The following is a 7937-nucleotide window of genomic DNA, read 5'->3' on the forward strand; positions in this document are numbered from 1 at the left end:
AGCATGACTGCATATGCAACTATGTATTTGAATGAATATGTACAACACTTGCCTTGAATCTCTTTGCAAACCAAACGTTTTCTAACACAGATGTTAGTGTTGGATTAATAAAAAAAGGTGTTCAACATCATTAAGAAAGCTCATAAAACCTATATGTTTATTAATTTACTCCTTTCCAGAAACAGCCTCCAACATATTCCTAACTATGCCCTGAGAATATGGGGAAATAAATTGCCATGTGAAAGAGATTACACAGAATTCAAAAAGATTTAATCAAGGAAAGTTATGGGAGGAAAAGTAAATGGGATGAAAAGAAGAGAAAAGTGGAGAGAAGAGAAAAGAGGAGAGGAGAGGAGAGGAGAGGAGAGGAGAGGAGAGGAGAGGAGAGGAGAGGAGAGGAGAGGAGAGGAGAGGAGAGGAGAGGAGAGGAGAGGAGAGGAGAGGAGAGGAGAGGAGGAGGAGAGGAGAGGAGAGGAGGAGAGGAGAGGAGAGGAGAGGAGGGAGAGGAGAGGAGGAGGGAGGAGAGGAGAGGAGAGGAGAGGAGAGGAGAGGAGAGGAGAGGAGAGGAGAGGAGAGGAGAGGAGAGGAGAGGAGAGGAGAGGAGAGGAGAGGAGAGGAGAGGAGAGGAGAGGAGAGGAGAGGAGAGGAGAGGAGAGGAGAGGAGGGAAGGGAAGAGAAGAGAAGAGAAGAGAAGAGGAAGAGAAGAGAAGAGAAGAGAAGAGAAGAGAAGAGAAGAGAAGAGAAGAGAAGAGAAGAGAAGAGAAGAGAAGAGAAGAGAAGAGAAGAGAAGAGAAGAGAGAAGAGAGAAAAGAGAAGAGACAAAAGTTTCCAAGCAGAATCTGATTATAAAGCTGGGTACCACTTGATTTGCCAGTTCATTCCATTGCTAGAATTACTGAGTTTGATGAGAAAATGCTGCAGTCTTTGCTACGGATTCAGATGAAATCATTAAAACTCCTGTCATTTTCTGCACAAATTGCCCATAAGGGAGGGCTCCTTCTAACAGTCAGCAGCAACTATCTCCTGCTCATTGTACAGAGGTTGCTGTTGCTAAGGTTATGGCTACACAGCAGAGTGCATCATGAATTCACAGACTGTAGAGTGCAGGAGAATTCACATTGAGTATCTGCCAGTGCATCCTCAGTGTTTGAGCCTGATCACAGCGAGTGGTTTCCTGGCTGGCTCACAGATTCCAGTGCACTGTTGCAGTCACTGTGCCTATCTGCATGGCAGATGAGATTAAAAAAAAAGAATAAAGGAAAAAAACCCTGGAAAAATAAAGGCTACCTTTCACCTTGGGTACCTCCTGCACTATCTCTTTACATAGGTGTATGGGACAAACATGGAAGAAAGATAAGAGAGAGAGGGGTAGTGACAGGTTTTCTTTTGGCTATCCTGCAGGAAATATGGCATGCCAGAATTGGATCCTGTAATCAAAAGACTTCATATTGCAATTAAAGGTGATAGTTAGGTGCAGGAGCAGAGTGAAAACAGGGATGATGAGCACCCTCAGTAGTTGTGGGGTGTACAAAAGGCAGCCAATCTGCATAAACAGGGCTTTTCCTCTGCTTCATTTAGGAAATCAGCATTTGGAGTTTGTTTGGTTTTGTGCTCTTTATCCTAGACCCTGGGCAACCAAACCTAGACTTAAAAAAACACAGATGATTCAGTCAAAAAACCTGGATTGGTAGTAACCACAACAGAAGTGGCAATTTTCAGTTTCTAACAGTCCATGTCCAATCCCTCAAACTGAGGTTTTATCAGTCCTTTTTTTTAAAGGATTTTTTTTTTTTTTTTTAGACTGCATAGACAGCAGAAAATCCTCAGTAGCAGAAGCTATTTAAAGTCCCTGGCCCAATATCGAATCCTCAGATTTGGCAGTAGCAGGTTTCAGCTGGATTTTCTGGGCAGTAAGTAACTCAGCAGCAAATTTACTCTTTTTAATACAATGGCAACAGTCCTTGGAAATAACAGAAATGACTTCAGATGGTGCCAAAATTTAAATGAAAAATCTGACTGTTGCTGGCCTTGCAGCCTGCTGGCAGCAAACCCTGTGCTTCTGTGGGAGATCAGGGCTCAGGAGTGAGTCTGGGGTCCTGCCTGGCTGCTGCAAACACCCTGGCAGTGCCTGGGGGATGGGCTCCAGCCCCCTGTGGGCTGATGTGCTGACCTGACCCACTGTCTGAAAGTGCAGGGAGCTACAGAGATCACTGACAGAATGGGAAAATATGGATCTCATTGGACATAAAATGTATGTGTATGAAAATGTGACCATCCAGTCTAGGCTGCTGTTGCCATTTTTGCTATGATTTTTTTTTCTCATTCCTTTCTACTAATGACTACATTACTCCTTTAATGGATTAGATATAAAGGTGGAAAAAAAACCACCTATCTTCAAGAATAGCTTTTTCCATTGGGAACAACAGAAACTAGATACATAGTTTGTAAGGAGTGGGAGATTTCCTTTAAATGCAACCATGTAGGTTTACACAGAACAAGTGTACACAGTCTTCACTTTTTGAGAAAAAAACTGAAAAATGCCAATACAGAAGAAATTTGCCTTTTCAGATCCCATGTCTTCCAACCTGTTTAGTCCAGCCTGATTTCTGCTTGGGATAAGCCTTAGCTCTGGCCTGGGTGATACAGTACATACAGCAATATATACACAAGCTGTGAGAACAGTCTTGGGAATTGGGAAGTTATCTCAGGTCTGCTAATACACACACAGCCTGTGGGGCTCTTCTTGCCATGAAATCCCCAGCACTGCAACCAGGGAAAAGCAATGTTTTCCCCTGTGAGGAAAAGACAGGGCGAGCACAAACTCCCCTTGGATTGCCAGGATGAGCACTGTGGGAGCTGCACATTTTTACAACAGCTCTGTCTAATCAGTACAAATTTCAAGCATCTTCTACCCCTCAGAAATAAAATATAGGTTGGATAGGACTTAAGTGAGTCCAGAAAAATAATCATTGGCCATATGCTTAAGCTAAGCACATGCCTCAGAGCTTTACTGTAATATGGCTTCAGCTAAAGGACTAAGTCTTGGAAAAATTGTATTAATGCAACTGTTTGGATTACAGTGTACCATATTCACCTGCCTGCTTCTGTTCAGAGGATATTATCAATAGGCTTCTTTTAAGTGGGGAGGATATTATCAGTGGCCCCTTTGATGTGATGCTGGGAAACTTTTTACAACATTTGGGGGAAAAAAAGTTTGTTTTCAATCCAAGTTGTAGACCCATGAGAAAAGGAATTTTGAACAGATGCCTCACTGTGACTAAAGACACACTGAGAATAAACACACACCACAAAAAGTGCATGTTGAGATTGTTGTCTCATATGAAACAATGCCTTATCCTTCTCAATCACGTTCTGATTGCCATCCTTTGAAAACCTTAGCCACTTATCTAGACATGCTCTGCTTCTACATATGCCCTGGGAAAGAAAAACAGCAAAAATGCCTAATAAACCTGAAATTAATCACTTCCTTGTATTGTTTTAATAAACACAGAAATTAAATTATGGAGTTGCTGCAGAGAGCAAAGCTAGAAAATACAAAAAAAAAAAAATTATTGGGAATTACAGATTAGACCCCAGATAGAAGAGAGTCTGTCTCATGTTTGTAGTACAGTGTGGTTTTTGAAGCAATTGTATTGAACATATCATACCAATAAACATTTATTAAAGGTATTCACAGGCACACTTCCCATCTTATTTTTCACTTTCCCTCTTGTCAAACACTGAATGCAGAATGAATTTCTCTGCATTTAGTACACTGAAATACTTGAGTGCACAAACCAAACCTCTACAATTTCTGCTCTTCTAAGTCCTCCCTTCATGATCTTAACTTTTCTTATTCTGCCTTCTGTGAATGTCCTTTAGAAGCTTTTTAGTTATTTGAATGTAAATTCAATTAATTGAAAGAAAGAAAAGGATTGTGGTTTTTTTCCCTGCATGTGTACAGTGTATGCTTAAGAAAACACAGTGTCTGACAGAAGAACTAAAGGAGTGTTTCACAGTGGGACTTTCCTCCTGAGAAATAATTTTGACCTAAGTTAGGAAATAGGGTGAGGCATAATCAGATCTAGTGGGAAGGATCTCAAAGCTCATAGCAGAGTAACTTGCTTTTGCTAGCCAAGAAATTTGTTGACCATTAACTAAAGAGAGCTCATATGCAAATGCTCTTGCAGAGTATTTTCAGTAGGATGAAGACAACTTACATCATTTGTGCAGCATGTTCACTCTTCTGGGTGTTTATTGTCAGCCATAAGATTGAAGTTATGTTCTCTTCAGACCTGCTAGTGGATCTGATAGTCTTGAGTGCTCCCTAACCCACTTCACTTAAAATGAACTAAATTGCCAAAGCCCTCCTGGACAGCATGGTGCATTTTTGCCATTTTGAGAAATGAAGTTTGGTAGGGACCATTTTGATCACTTTTCACAGGTGTGCTTAAAAAAATTTAAAAAATTGATAATGGTTCTCAGACTTGTGTTACCAAGTAAGTTCTTTAAGGTGTCTGTGCAGCAGAGAGGGAACATAAAATAAAATTCTTTTAACTTTAGTACAATAGTGCATAATCCCTGTATTCTTGGTTAATGCTTAGTTTTGTACCATACAGATCTTAGTACAAATGCCAGAGATCAATGTGGCTTTGTGTTAACTCCCTACATCTAGGACTATAAGTCTTGTACCAAATAATGCTTCCTTGTTTACTTACATTAATGATTAATAGGTACTAGTAGATGTCTTAGTTTTGAGAACAAAGATAAAGTGTCAGAATAAATGATAAGAAAAGGGCATCATAGCTTGACTACATATTTGATATATTCTCAAAAAAAAAAAAAAAAAAAAAGATAAATCAGAAGATCTGCAGCCATAATTGGGAATTTTGACCACCAAATGATCACCTATGACCCTCAAAAGATCCCTACTCATACCCAATAAGTTCCCATACATGTGTTAAGGACATGTAATGAATAGAAATGGGATCATATGTTTTAGTTTTGTAATCTGGCCTGTTGAGTTGCTACTCAAGCATGTTTTGAGGAGAAATTCCCATGCATCCAGCACCACTAATAAAGTAATGTTGATTTTCTAATGCAGCAAATTGGTTGGAGAATTTGTTTCCTGTTTTTCAGTGACCTTTGTATACATTGAACACCAGTTGAATACCCAGGAAATAAAGTTGAGGATGTTTTTCAGGAAACTGAAGAGGTCTACAGTAAGTGCAAAATACAAGACAGAAAAGAGAGTCTTCATGGGGGTAGTATTTGTATTATCATATTAGATATGTTTTGTAATCACTTAGTGTGCCTGACTTAGCAAATAAAAGAATATGAAAAACGCATTGACCTGAGGAAAGACTGGCTAGAGAATGATCTGTGTGAGTACCAGTACATAGTGTTTTTTCACTTCTTATTTGTCTTTTTCTTGTTTTCATATTGACAGTAGCAAATTCAGGTCTGAATTTGTACATCCTTAGAAAAATATGAGTTGGATTTTTTTTTTCCAGTTATGTATAGCAAAGCTGGAAATATTTCGTTAAGTGAAAAAGTGTTAGGTAGAAGATTTCATGTGATTTTATGCTATTTATTTTTTTACTCTTCAAGGAAGAAATATTTTCTGCTTATGAAAATGTAATAAATGCCTTTGGAGCTGGGAACTGGACATGGTGGAGGTGCAGGAAGAAGAGCCCTGTGACTACTGCCATGAACCCTACATGGGCTGGCTGCACAGCACTCTATGAACCTGTGGGTTGACTAAACCTCTGACAAATCCTGCCAAAATTCAAAAACTATATCATAGCACTAATATATCTTACTGGAGCTTTGCAGATAACCTCTATGTGAGATGTTGTGAGTAGTTTTCTGAACAGAAAAAAACTATTGCCTGATTTTAATTCTCTGCTTCAAGACTCACATTTGGGTTAAAAGAGGCTGTGCCAATATAGGTCTTTTCTAGCTTGGACTTATTGATTCCTGATTCTCTTCCTTCAAGTTTCAAAGGCATAGATGTGGTATGGAAATTGCTCAAGTGTGCTCTTTGGCAGGTTTTGTCAAAGTTACCAATTCCCTTTGATGTTGCTTTCCAACCTGACTTCATAAATTTGGCTTTGATTATTTTAGGAGAAAGATGACAGAGAATTCCTGTGGGTTATTTTTGATTCGAAGCACTGATTTTAAACAGAGTTTTTTGTTGTATTTTTTTACCTCCAGATTCAGAATGCTAGAAGCTCCCAGCAGGCTGCCTGGAGAGGGATGATCTGTGGTGTGTGTGGGAGGTGCAGCCTCACACAGAATGGGAGAGGGCTCCTGCCCTAGCAGCGAGTTTGCCATCCAAATGCAGAATTGTGGGGATAGGTGACCTCACAGGAGCTTGTCTCATCCATCCTTGCTGTCCCAGAATAGATCCACTTTCCACCCTATGCTTAAGAGAAGCTTATCTAAGAGATCTTTCAGGATATCAGTGCTCAAAACACTGTGACATCTACTGCCTCTCAGTGTCTTCAACATTAGAAAGGTTTTCTTAATATTTATCAATTTTGATGCAATTCATGCCATTTTCTTTCCATCCTGTTTACCATGGGCATGTAGGACAAATTTACTACCTTCCATACTAAAGTAACTTCTCTGTACTTGCTAACCTGTTCCCATCATTCTCTTATAAAACTAAGTAAACCTAATGATTCAATGCTAGATGAAACAAGCATTTTAAAATTTTTCATAGTCCTTTTTCCTTCCACTTCGCCATCTCCTCTAAGCTTTCTAAAGGCCTGCATTAAACTATTCAGAGTAAAGCATCTGAGGTTTCATTAGTGTTGGGAGGATTGAAAAGGCTGACTCTGTACACCTCATAGTCCATCCTCCTGTTTGCACATGCAAGGCTTACAGGTTACCTTTTCTATAGCAGCAAGGCTCTTTGGGGCTACATTTTGATGCACTGTGCAGCCTAATCCATCTCTGAACTACCATTAAACCTGTGCTTGTGTAGGTGAACAGCTGTGACTAGCTCTGGTAGCATTTGGTAATTCCTAGGGCTGGTTCTCCAGGGTTACTGTGAGTAGAGAATAAGGTTTTTGAAGGAAATTTGCGCCTTGCAGTGACCAGTATTCTCAGCCAGCTTTGCACCTCAAGACTCTTGCTAGACATGTTGCTATCCACTTTTCTTTTGAAAACTATAGTAAAAAAACCCCAAAACCCTTCCATTTGCATGTGAAAAGCAGACCACTAATAGAAATAGTCAGTTTGTCTTTGTCTTTCATGCAGGCTCCTGTTTCCTGAATTTGAGGTGACTGTTGCATGAACAAGACAAAGTGCTGTTCAACTGTTAGAATGTTTTTCTTTGAGATGAAAAGATTGATAACAAAATGAAATTTCTGCAAAGATTTTTCAGAATTTTTGAATGACAAAAATTAAAGCTAGAATATGTCCATGAGCATTTTAAAATACCTTTTTTTTTTTTTTTTTGTAAATAAATATTTTCTTATTAATCTGGTACACTTATGACAATTAATTACTTCCAAAGAAAATATGAAAACCTCATGTTTAAAGAATTAGGGACTTTTATTTATTGTACTCCCTCTCTTTAACCTGGTACTTATTTTAATATAATAAAACTAATTATGTTCATAAGCTAGGTGGACTATTTTAAATTTTTATTTTAATTTTTCAATCTTGACATTTTTTTTTAAATCTGATTTTTTAAATAATATTTTAGTGAAATGCAATTTCTTGCTTATGGTCCTTGCTTGTGCAGAAAATAAACAGAAAGCAGTGAGGTTACTGCTAATGCAGGGCACCCATAACACTTCCTAGGCTGGGCAGGGAATCAGCAACCTCTCCTGTTGAGTGTTCTCCACTGTATATGGATGGCTCTGAAAATGCATGGCTTTGGGAGCAGGGCTGGGGGTTAAAATCCTGCCACTCACCATTCATTT

Source organism: Erithacus rubecula, assembly GCF_903797595.1.
Source record: "Erithacus rubecula genome assembly, chromosome: 3".
Lineage (NCBI taxonomy): Eukaryota > Metazoa > Chordata > Aves > Passeriformes > Muscicapidae > Erithacus > Erithacus rubecula.